This window comes from Triticum urartu, chromosome 2A, assembly GCF_056163025.1.
Source record: "Triticum urartu cultivar PI428250 chromosome 2A, HENAU_Tu73, whole genome shotgun sequence".
NCBI lineage: Eukaryota > Viridiplantae > Streptophyta > Magnoliopsida > Poales > Poaceae > Triticum > Triticum urartu.
The window spans coordinates 96,054,716-96,067,269 of NC_141874.1; the positions used below are offsets into that span (position 1 = coordinate 96,054,716).

Here is a 12,554-nt window from a genome sequence, read left to right on the forward strand (position 1 = left end):
CTGTTTTTAACTTAATACTCTAGATGCATGCTGGATAGCGGTCGATGAGTGGAGTAATAGTAGTAGATGCAGAATCATTTCGGTCTACTTGTCACGGGCGTGATGCCTATATGCATGATCATGCCTAGATATTCTCATAACTATGCTCAATTCTGTCAATTGCTCAATAGTAATTTGTTCACCCACCGTATAATACTTATGCTCTTGAGAGAAGCCACTAGTGAAAGCTATGGCCCACGGGTCTATTCTCATCATATCAATCTCCATCACTTTAATCTTGTTTTGCTTTTTACTTTGCCTTTACTTTTCACTTTGCATCTTTATACCAAAAATACCAAAAATATTATATCTATCAGATCTCACTCTCGTAAGTGACCGTGAAGGGATTGACAACCCCTAATTGTGTTGGTTGCGAGTAGCTATCCTTTCATGCAGGTACGAGGGACTTGAGTGTGGCCTCCTAGTGGATTGATACCTTGGTTCTCAAAAACTAAGGGAAATACTTACGCTACTCTCCTGCATCATCCCTTCCTCTTCGGGGAAAACCAACGCAAGCTCAATATGTAGCACCAACCGCGAGGATGTATACCCTCATCTGCTCCTCAGACAGCCCTCCAGGAGGCGGTCGAATAGCCCCCCGGACGGTGTCGCGGACAGCCCTTCGGGAGGACCTTCGAAACTCGAACGGTCACTCGGACAGCCCTTCGGGAGGACCTTCGAAACTCGGATGGTCACACGGACAGCCCTTCGGGAGGCACTCATGAACTAAGACCGAAACTACGATCTCTCTACAGGGTTGAACACATACGGTGTCATCTATCCGGCAGGGCTTTGCCGTCCAGAACTAGTTCCTGCCGGAACCCAGACAGCCTTTCGGCTCTACGAAACTATTTCGCGGGGAGGGAGAGAGAAGCCAGATCATTGCATGGCACTTGTATGTGAGAAGGGATGAGAGTGGAGGGCTGCCCCTCCACCTCTATTTATAGGAAATCCCAAGGGGTAGGGTGGTTTTACAAGAAAACCCAAAACCCACATGAAATGGAGTCCTTCCCAAGGACCTAAAGTGTGAAAACAAGGGACAAGTGGGGCCCCATGGATGAGCTGCACCCATAAACGTCCCACCCCTTGTGGGGCCCCCAAAAGGAGGTTCCCACCCTTCCATGTCATCCCTAGATCTTTTAGGCAAAGCCCCAAAAGGTGGCTTTCCATAAAATATCCCAAAAGGCACTTTCACTATTCACGACGACATTTTTCAGCGTCCGTTCGAACTAAAAATATTTATGTGGGCTTAGAACATTTCCAGTACCCACCATAATAATTTTCAATGCGTTCTGGAACAATTCTAGTTTAGTGATTTTCATCTGCGAAAAGCATCTGAACCGGTTCCTGCAGCTCCGGAACATTTCTGATTTTTATTTCTGAAAATTCCAAAAAGTTTCCAGAATGATTCTGGCACCCTCCAAGAATTATCAGGCATGTGCTGAAACCATTTTGACTTAATGGCATACCCCGAAACAACTTTTTTGGTTTCACCGAAACTCATCCGGTGACCTCTCTCTGCGGAACTTTTCCGCTGTCCGAAACTTTTCGGTGCCAAAACTTTTTCGATGATTTTCTCTCAGACTCCCTTTCTAGTATTCAGCAGATAGATGACCCTTAAGCGTGTGACCCTATAGGTTCGATGAAGTATAGACATGACCCGGAACCCCTTCCGATCAATGATCAACATCAGAGCCGTGGACACCCATAGTGACCCCTATACCCACACGAATAAATATTCGAGTGAACCTCTAGTTGCAGTGAGCTATTCCTGTTGCTTCGCGATATGTCACAAACACCAGAGGTGAGATTTGTTGCATCGCCATGGATGAACAATTTGTCCACCATGCAAGTTACCTCGTTACCGGTTTTGTTCTCTTTTCTCGTTTCCGTGTTCCGGCATCCAAGTGATCAAATCACACTGTGTCTGGCCAGATGATGACCCACAAGTATAGGGGATCTATCGTAGTCCTTTCGATAAGTAAGAGTGTCGAATCCAACGACGAGCATAAGGAAATGATAAGCGGTTTTCAGCAAGGTATTCTCTGCAAGCACTGAAATTATAGGTAACAGATAGTTTTGTGATAAGATAATTGGTAACGAGCAACAAGTAACAAAAGTAAATAAAGTGCAGCAAGGTGGCCCAATCCTTTTTGTAGCAAAGGACAAGCCTGGACAAACTCTTATATGATGTAAAGCGCTCCCGAGGACACATGGGAATATCGTCAAGCCAGTTTTCATCATGTTCATATGATTCGCGTTCGGTACTTTGATAATTTGGTATGTGGGTGGACCGGTGCTTGGGTGCTGTCCTTACTTGGACAAGCATCCCACTTATGATTAACCTCTATTTCAAGCATCCGCAACTACAACAAAAGTATTAAGGTAAACCTAACCATAGCATGAAACATATGGATCCAAATCAGCCCCTTACGAAGCAACGCATAAACTAGGGTTTAAGCTTCTGTCACTCTAGCAACCCATCATCTACTTATTACTTCCCAATGCCTTCCTCTAGGCCCAAATAATGGTGAAGTGTCATGTAGTCGACGTTCACATAACATCACTAGAGGAGAGACAACATACATCTCATCAAAATATCGAACGAATACCAAATTCACATGACTACTAATAGCAAGACTTCTCCCATGTCCTCAGGAACAAACGTAACTACTCACAAAGCATATTCATGTTCATAATCAGAGGGGTATTAATATGCATATAGGATCCGAACATATGATCTTCCACCAAATAAACCAACTAGCATCAACTACAAGGAGTAATTAACACTACTAGCAACCCATAGGTACCAATCCCGGACTTGGAGACAAGAATTGGATACAAGAGATGAACTAGGGTTTTGAGAGGAGATGGTGCTGGTGAAGATGTTGATGGAGATTGCCCTCTCCCGATGAGAGGAGCATTGGTGATGACGATGGCGGTGATTTCCCCCTCCCGGAGGGAAGTTTCCCCGGCAGAACAGCTCCGCCAGAGCCCTAGATTGGTTCCGCCAAGGTTCCACCTCGTGGCGGCGGAGTCTCGTCCGGAAAGATGGCTTATGATTTTTTCCTCATCGAAAGACTCCATATAGCATAAGATGGCCATCGGAGGGCCACCAGGGGGCCCACAAGGTAGGGGACGCGCCCCCCACCCTCATGGACAGGGTGTGGCCCCCCTGGTGAACTTCTTGCGCTCAATATTTTTCATATATTCTAAAAACATCTTCCGTGAAGTTTCAGGACTTTTGGAGCTGTGCAGAATAGGTCTCTAATATTTGCTCCTTTTCCGGCCCAGAATCCCAGCTGCTGGCATTCTCCCTTTTATGTAAACCTTCTAAAATAAGAGAGAATAGGCATAAGTATTGTGACATAATGTGTAATAACAGCCCATAATGCAATAAATATCAATAGAAAAGCATGATGCAAAATGGACGTATCAACTCCCCCAAGCTTAGACCTCGCTTGTCATCAAGCGAAAGCCGAAATCAAAAAATATGTCCACATGTTTAGAGATAGAGGTGTCGATAAAAATAAAATACGGACATGAGGGCATCATGCTCATTCTTAGAACAACAACTTATATAATTCTTGTCATATGATCTCTTATGCTAGAGTAATAATTCAATCACAATTTCAAGTATGAATCATAAACGTCATTGAAAACTAACAAACTATAATCTCAGTCATTGAAGCAATTGCAATTTATCATAATATAGGAAAGAGTCAATATAAGAGCTTTTCAGCAAGTCCACATGCTCAACTATCATTTAGTCTTTCACAATTTCTAACACTCACGCAATACTTATGGGTATGGAGTTTTAATCGGACACAGAGAAAGATAGGGGCTTATAGTTTTGCCTCCCAACGTTTTACCTCAAGGGTAATGTCAACAATAATAGTTCATGAAAACTCACATCCAATTAGCCATATATACCAGGATCTTTCCAACATGTTGTGCTAGCCAAAAGATAAAATGTAAAAAGGAAGGGTGAAGATCACCATGACTCTTATGTAAGGCAGGAGATAAAGGTAAAAGATAGGCCCTTCGCAGAGGGAAGCAGAGGTTGTCATGCGCTTTTATGGTTGGATGCACAAAATCTTAATGCGAAAGAATGTCACTTTATATTTCCACTTGTGATATGGACCTTTATTATGCAGTCTGTCGCTTTTATTTCTTCCATATCACACGATCGTATAAAGCTTATTTCCTCCACACCAATCAATCATACATATTTAGAGAGCAATTTTTATTGCTTGCACCGATGACAACTTACGTGAAGGATCTTACTCAATCCATAGGTAGATATGGTGGACTCTCATGGCAAAACTGGTTTAAGGGTGTTTGGAAGCACAAGTAGTATCTCTACTTGGTGCAAAGGATTTGGCTAGCATGAGGGGGAAAGGCAAGCTCAATCATGTTGGATGATCCAAGACAATATAATTTATTTCAGATGTAAGAAAACATAACCCATTACGTTGTCTTCCTTGTCCACCGTCAACTCTTTAGCATGTCATATTTTAATGAGTGCTCACAATCATAAAAGATGTCCAAGATAGTATATGTATATGTGAAGACCTCTCTTTCTTTATTACTTCCTATTAATTGCAACGATGACCAAAACTATGTTTGTCAACTCTCAACAACTTTTATTCATCATACTTTTTTCTATGTGAGCTCATTACTCTCCATAAGATCCATATGATCTTTTTGTTTCTTTTTATTTCTTTCTCTTTTCTTTTATTCACTTAGGATCATGGCAAAATAATCAAGCCCTTGACTCAACACTAATCTTTATTATATATAGCTCACGGACTCGATTACATAGAAGGATCATAAAGCAAAACTCACAACTAGATCATACTAAGAACTTTTATTCTACTAGATCGAAATATTATCAAAAGGATCGAACTAAGAAAAATGGTAAAGATAAAAGTGATGGTGATACGATACCGGGGCACTCCCCCAAGCTTGGCAGTTGCCAAGGGGAGTGCCCATACCCATGTGATTATGTTTCCTTTTTCGGGGATGGTGATGTGATATTCTTGGCGATGATGCCCCTCGGGATACGATTCTCCTCCTCGAGCTTATTGACTTGTTGCTTGAGGTCCATTATTTCCTTCTGAAGTTTTCCTGTAATAGCCAAAGATCCCTGCACCCAAGGGTGCTGCATAGCTGCGGGAGAACCAGTAACAATCTTTTTCATATTCTCATAAGAAAGAAATCTAACATTGGAAGGGATAACCGAGTTTGGAATAGCCAAGCTCTGCAGTTCCCCCATGGTGAATCCAGCTCGGAAGCGAGAAGTGACTTCTTGATCCTCCTCCATGGCATCTATTCTCTTCAAATCAGCCTCCATCTCTTCCTCCGTTGCTGGCCCAAAGTGGTCAACATTGTTGTTTGTCATTGATCTCGGTGCCGGATGAGACACCTGGCTCTCCCCGACTGACTCTTGCGAAGACATCTTGCTCTAATCTGCAGCAGCAACAGCTCGAAACACAAACAGAGGATAATTGCGTGATACGGGAGTCAAGACCTCCGGGAGATTATATAATGAATTTTTACCGACCAAAATATGTAACGTGTAAGAAAATGGAGTCCGGAGAGCACACAAGGTGCCCACGAGGTAGGGGGCACGCCCTCCACCCTCATGGAGCCCTTGTGTCCTTCCCGGACTGCTTCTTATTTTTCTATTTTTCTAAAGGGATATTTAAATTAGTGCCCCTGGTTCCTTAGTTGTGCTCACTTTTCCCCTCTTCCTTAGTTGAAACTCTCACAAATGCTCATAGCGGGCGTTTGCCGTCTTGACCATCCATTGACCGTTAATTGCTGACGGGTGGGGCCGAGTCTTCGTCTAACTGTTGCTTGCTGACGGGTGGGACCGCAAGGAGACACGTATTGGGCAGCTTGTCTGAATCTGAAACAGATCTAGACAGGACGCACTGCACAGCGCCGCCCCGCCCCCTCCGTCGGCGTCTTGCCGCGTCCACCGCAGTTGTTTCCTCCACCCTATGCCCTTGTCCGTTCGTCGGCGACGCCGCGTCTCCGCCAGATATAGCCCACCCCCCATCTGGGATTACATAGCGATGTTGAGTGAGGATGCCCGGAATGCAGTCGATCGTGGAGAGGATTGGGTCGAATCCGTAGGAGATAATTCATGGATTAAACCTGGGTAAGCATTTTTTTCCTCTCAAATTGACGTTCTAAGTCGTATTGTAGGCCGTATTTGACTTCTGTTTGCTTGAATCGTTCGAATTTGTGCTCGATTTTACCTAGCTAACTGAAGCCTTTGTTTCCTTCCCCAACAAAATAGGATTGATCCCGCGCTGGCTTTCTGGCTGGCGATTAGAATGGAAACTAGTGTGCTGCGTGGTACTAAACCGCATTTGATTTCATCATTTTTCTATCCCAAAGTGGTAGAAACCAGCATGTCTTTCAAAGATTTGCGAGCTGAGCTCCGAAACACCTATCCCTGGAGTGATGCCGATGCTGTTGAACTGAATTACTTCAGCAGTTACAAGCAAAGATTTCTCCCACTAACTTGCGACGATCATATGCCGTTGCTTTTTGCTGGGATTGCTGGCTGCCGATTCGGTAAACTCCAAATCGATGTGCTTCAGCCACGCGCGGAACGGGCGAAGGGGAAGGGAGTTCAGACATCATCTGTATGTGCTAATAGCCAGCACCCCGACACTCCTTGTAGGTCGACACCAAGTAAAGCAAGTGGTTCATGGAGCCACAACATGCCTGCTGCCAATTCTGGTTCCGATTCAGCTGCTGCTTCTCGTATACCTTCTGCAGTTGGTGTAGAAGAAGATGCAGAACCTGACGAGGCAGTGCCTACAAATGATGATGAAGACGAGATGATGTTTCCTGAACTAGTCGATGTAGCCAATCAGCAAGCAGTGGATGACGAATATATGGAGGAGCCCATCAGCCAAGCTAGGTTTGATGACACTGACGATGAAGAGAAGGTGGAGAACATGGACAGCTTAATCGAGGATGAATACAATGGTGATGACATGCCAACAATTGAGTGGAACAGGGAAAAACCTGAGCTTAGTGTAGGTACCATTTTCCAATCAATGGTGGACTGTCAGAATGCAGTGACAACATGGTGCATTATATCTGAAAACACCTATAAGATTAAAAGGAGTGAGCCAGCAAGGTTCACAGTTTTTGTCCATATCCTAGGTGTAGGTGGAAGTTGCATGCATCTCGTATGAGAAAGAGCAAATATATTCAGGTAATCCAAGTTCAGTTAGTAATTTAGTTTCAAATCGTTGAGTAAGGTTTCTTAACTGTTCTTTACCCTTTTATTTTGTTTCAGATAAAGAAAAACCCACACAAGCACACCTGTCCACCTGGAGGGGGAGGGGGGAAGGCCAAAACCAAGCTAGCAAAAACTAGGTGGGTGGTAGATGCTATATTGGATTGGCTGAGAGAAGAACCTGGACTTGGTCCAACAGCACTCCATGGGAAGCTTTTTGAGAAGTATAAGATAGAAATTCCTTACATGAGAATTTTCAATGCTAGGGAAAAGGCTCTTGACAGAATTAATGGTCAATGGAATGACAGTTTTTAGCTGCTTTACACTTTCAAAGCTGAAGTGGAGATGGCAAGTCCAGGGAGTGTTGTAGAGATTGACAAGCATACAGTTCCATTCAAAATAAAAGGGAAGTCATTTCAGAAGGAGTGCTTCAGAAGGGCTTTTGTTTGTTTCAAGGCTTGCTGGCAGGGGTTTCTAGATGGTTGCAGGCCCTATTTGGCTGTAGATGCTACACATTTGACTGGAAGATGGAGAGGACAGCTAGTAGCAGCTTCTGCAGTTGATGGACACAACTGGCTATTCCCAGTTGCATTTGGTGTGGTGGAGGCAGAGTCTGAGGAAAGTTGGGTCTGGTTTCTGCAGCAGTTGCGCAGCATTATAGGCACACCCCCAGGTTTAGCTATACACATAGATGCTTGCAAGGGTTTAGAGAGTGCAGTGGAAGTTGTATTCCCTGGAGTGGAGCATAGGGAATGTATGCGACACCTAGCGCATAATTTCAAAAAGAAGTTCAAAGGTAAAGTTTATGATGAGAACTTATGGCCAGCATCATACACATGCAGCAAAAGGAAGCATGAACACCATTTGAGAGTGTTGTATGCTCAAAATCCTCTTGTGAAGGAGTACATGGATGCACATCATGGCAAGGTGTGGTCAAGAAGCAAATTCAACGAAATCTGCAAAGTAGATTATGTGATCAGTAACCTTGCAGAATGCTTCAATTCAAAGTTCAAGTCAGTGAAAGGGCTCTTGTTGTGGCAAGCATTTGACAAGATGAGGCAAATGATCATGATAAAGATGTCTCTTCGCAAAAGAATTGCAGAAACACAATATGTTGGTCATCAAATGCTCCCATCACTGATTAAGGCATTGCACTTGAAGGCAAGAGGACTGAAGATGAAATGTATTCGATATGGTACATATGAGGGAGAGGTTACCTATACTGACACTAAAAATAGGGTATGGAGGTATCCTGTGAACCTAAGTACTAGAGAATGTACTTGTAGGCAATGGAAGATCCGTGGGAAGCCATGCATACATGCCCTACATCTGATGACCGTTATCGGGGGTGCAGATGGTGAAGTTGATCAATATTGCTCTGAGTATTTCTCTATTGCCAAATTTATGGCTGCTTATGCTGACAATGTGCCTGCACTATTGGGGAAAGATCAATAGAACATAGTAGATCCAGGGTTCAAACACCACGCTCCTGTCATTACTAGACCACCAGGAAGACCAAGGAACCAGAGGATTAGAGCAGGTGAGGAGGGTCGTCTACCAAAGAAGCGTGCTTGCAAAAAATGTGGAGTTATGGGGCATATTGCTAGGCTTTGTACCAATGCAGTGGATGCATCATTTGGAGAGGAGGAAAGATGGACAGCAGCCAATGCTGAGGAGAATGCAGCAGTAATGGAGACTGAAGATGCAGTGGAGAATGCAGCAGCAAATGAAGCAATGGAGAATGCAGCAGCAAATGAAGCATCTTGGTATCTGTTTGCACCCTTTGTAGAATGCAGCTACCCTTTTGTTTGCATTTGTTCTCTTTTTTGCCTATGGCTTATAATTTTATTTACCAGCTCTAGGGAGAAAAGGCCAAGAGATGGAGAAGCAGAAGATTTTGAAACCATGGCCTTTGATGGTTTTGAATCTATAAGAGAGGAAGAGGAGGGCGTAATTTTTCCAATTGTGCCTTTAAAGATTACTGAACCCATAGATGACCGTCAAATGGTCGTCAAGTGCTCGGCGAGTGCAACTACTCCATCAGCACCTCCACGAGGAAAACCCCAAGTAAAGCCCAAGATTAAAAGGAACAAGAGTCTGAAAGAAAAGAGCATCTCAACTAGGGAAACCAGGAGCAAGACGGTGAAGCCAGCTGCAAACACAAGGAGCAAGTCGAAAATTTGAATTAAGTTGTTGGGAAATGTTTGTGTTGTCAATTTGAGGGCGAGTGGATTGCTTAAAACTTGGTAGATTTGTATTAAGATGTTGGCATCTTAAAACTTGGTAGATTTGAGCTACTGTGATAACTTATCAGTTGTAATAATGTTGCTTCTACTTTGGCTTCTTATTTGAGTCAGAATTCAAATTTCCATCAAAATTTGAATTTAAATCAATATTTGAATTTGGGCCAAAATTTGGATTCGAGTCAAAGTTGAAGTTGAACATTGGAGGTTCATTGCTCTGTGCGGTGTATTTGATCGAGCATTTGAAGTCCAATATTCATAGGTGAACAGTCCGAATGAGAAATGTGCTAGAAACGAGCTCGAAAACTAGGGTAAACAGCCCTATTTGAAATCAAGTTTTTTTTGACCTTGCCTAAATGAGGCATATATATTTTATTAACACTTGTTCCATATATATAGGGTAAAAACAAAGTCTCACTATTTATTGATTAATATTCATATTACTACATTTTTTTGAAAAAAATATGCTTTTAATTCAAAACCGTCAAATAACACGTTTTAGATATGAAAATGAAAAAGTAAGTTCAGATCCTTCTTACTCACTCCAAAATGAAGCTATGGAGATTTTTCTGATTTTTTTAATTATTTGATTTTTTTTCAAACCCTAAACCCTCTCTCCCTATTCTACGAACTCTGAAAATGTTCATAGGTGATAGCTCATTTGTGTGAAGACTTTTTTCATGAAAATGACCTACACCAAGTTTCTATTTTTTTCTCATAATCTTGTCACATATGACGGCTATGTGCGCAAGAATTACAACATTTTGATTTTTTTAATTTTTTAAAAACATTTGAACTTGATTTCGACATATCACTTCAAAAAATGATTTTTCAAAAAAACGCCCTTATACCGAGTTTATATTTTTTATGGTAACTAGGTCTCATAAACAGACGAACTACGTTTGTTTTATATTTTTGTGATTTTTTCTAATTTAGTTATGGCCATTTGAAATATGGTCAAACCCTAATAACCCCGTTGACTCGCTCATAACCCCGTAGAAATGCTCCAAACCCTAGCGTCGAACGTGCGCCGTCGGATCCTACCAAGCGCCAAACACCACCCGTCAAATGTGGGGCAGGCATGCGCGATCCGCGTGATGCATCCTGATTGGCTACTACACTGTCCTTCTCGGGGTTTTTACGATCTGCCCCACTTTACATATGAAATTGTATTTTTCGCACATGACCACCACATGTCAGTGTTAAGAGTTGGTTCAAAAATTGAAACTGCAAAATACAATGTGGCAAATCGTCAATATAGCTTCCCCTTCTCCTCTTCTCCATCTGACAGACAAAGGCATCAAGCAGATCGAGCAATTCCTCTGTTTCTTTCCACATCTTCTCGTTCTTCTTCCTCTCGAGCAATTCCTCTGTTTCTTCCTCTCGGGCGATATGTCGACCTCCTCGTCAGCTCCCCGTTCCACGTGGCCAGTGTATGGTCCAGTGCTGATGACTCGATGCCCTGGCTACCCATAGACTGCGCCACTGAAGCGGTTGACTTCGAAGGAGGAGAAGAATGGGAACTTTGGGCGCGAGTTCGTCAAACGCGAGAGCAAGCCAGAGGGGCAGGTTAGATCTAAGTTTTCCTCGCATCCTTTATCTCTAATTTCTCAAAAAATCTGTCAGATTTGGATTTAGGTTACATGATTTCATTTTCAGATCGTGAAGAAATGCCACCATTTCGAGTGGATGGATGATTACATCCAGAGGCTTCAAGGGTCGGGCTTGCTGGATTCGAGGGGGAATGCAATCCGCGAGTCCGATCTGCCCCATGACAGTGCTGCTCCGGCAGCAGCAGCGCGTCCGGAATACCCGACGGTGGTAGATGTCGAACTGAAGACGCAATTGAAGAAGATGAACAAGAACTTCAAGCAGCTAATTGAGTTGAAGAAGCAATCCAATCTGATAGCTTTAGGAATACTTGCTCTAGGAATTTTTTACTTGATGGCCATCTCTCATTAGAGATGTTTGTCTACTGTTGTTGCCACTGTTTAGGAATCCAAGTCTGTTTATCTCAAATGCAACTCTGTTTAGTGCAACTGTCGATCACTGAATGTATGCAGCTTACTGTTAAGTTTCGACACTTTCAGTTTCGGCAGAAAACAACTACCAGTTCAGTGATAGGATTATTTTGCTAGCTAATAACCTCGAGTATTGGATCATACCATAGCTCGTTAGATGACAGTAAGTAGTACTTGAGCAGCACAAGGAATATACATCAAGTTCATCTCTTCTCTCTCGCACTTGCCAAACCTTTGTCCTCGAGTTCGTCAGTTCTGCTAAAAAACCTAGTTCGCTGGCCCAAAAAGAAGCCCAGAAACAAGCGATGTTTCTTTTTTTGTTTAGGAAGGATTGCTTTGTTCTTTTTTGTTTCTGATTGCTTTTTTCATTAATTTGATTGCCCAATCTCCTCTATCTCATTGAGGAATTTTTTTGGCTTTCCTTTATGGGTCCCTTCATTTTTTAGAATCAAAGTATTTGCAAGCCGCAGTATTATTATGCCTAGCGAACCAATACTTCATGATTAGAAAAAGAGGTCTAACCCTCTTTTTTATATACTTCAAACATAGTGTAGTTAAAACTACACTTTTGACTAAAGACAAATATCTCAAAGTATTTGATACTTCAATATTTCTGAAAACCAAAGTATTCTTTGAATACCTAAAAAATACAGAGCTCTCAAACCAAAGCCGTGTACAAATGTACAATATGTTCTTATTTTTCGAAGGCATCTATAAACACATCATTTTTAGTTTGTTTGGTTAATTTTTCCCACGCCAATTAGCTGTGTCTAAACTTGGGACAAACAAAATACAAACGTAACAAAGCATTAATATAACACACATAACTTAACTTAGATAGGGTTGCTAGGGCAACATAAGTTCTTACATAGACACCGATAGATAATAGTTTAACCTTACATAGATAGCTCGGGCAACACACACACCAAACTCACACTACATAGTAGATAGATAGGGTAGCTAGGGCAACACCGTCTTCTTCGC

The 12,554-nt window shown here is 42.5% G+C and overlaps 1 pseudogene; it reads left to right on the forward strand.

Moving 5' to 3' along the window:
- Positions 1-7,552: 7,552 nt before the first annotated feature.
- Positions 7,553-9,490, forward strand: LOC147984037 (uncharacterized; annotated as a pseudogene).
- The last annotated feature ends 3,064 nt before the right edge of the window (positions 9,491-12,554 follow it).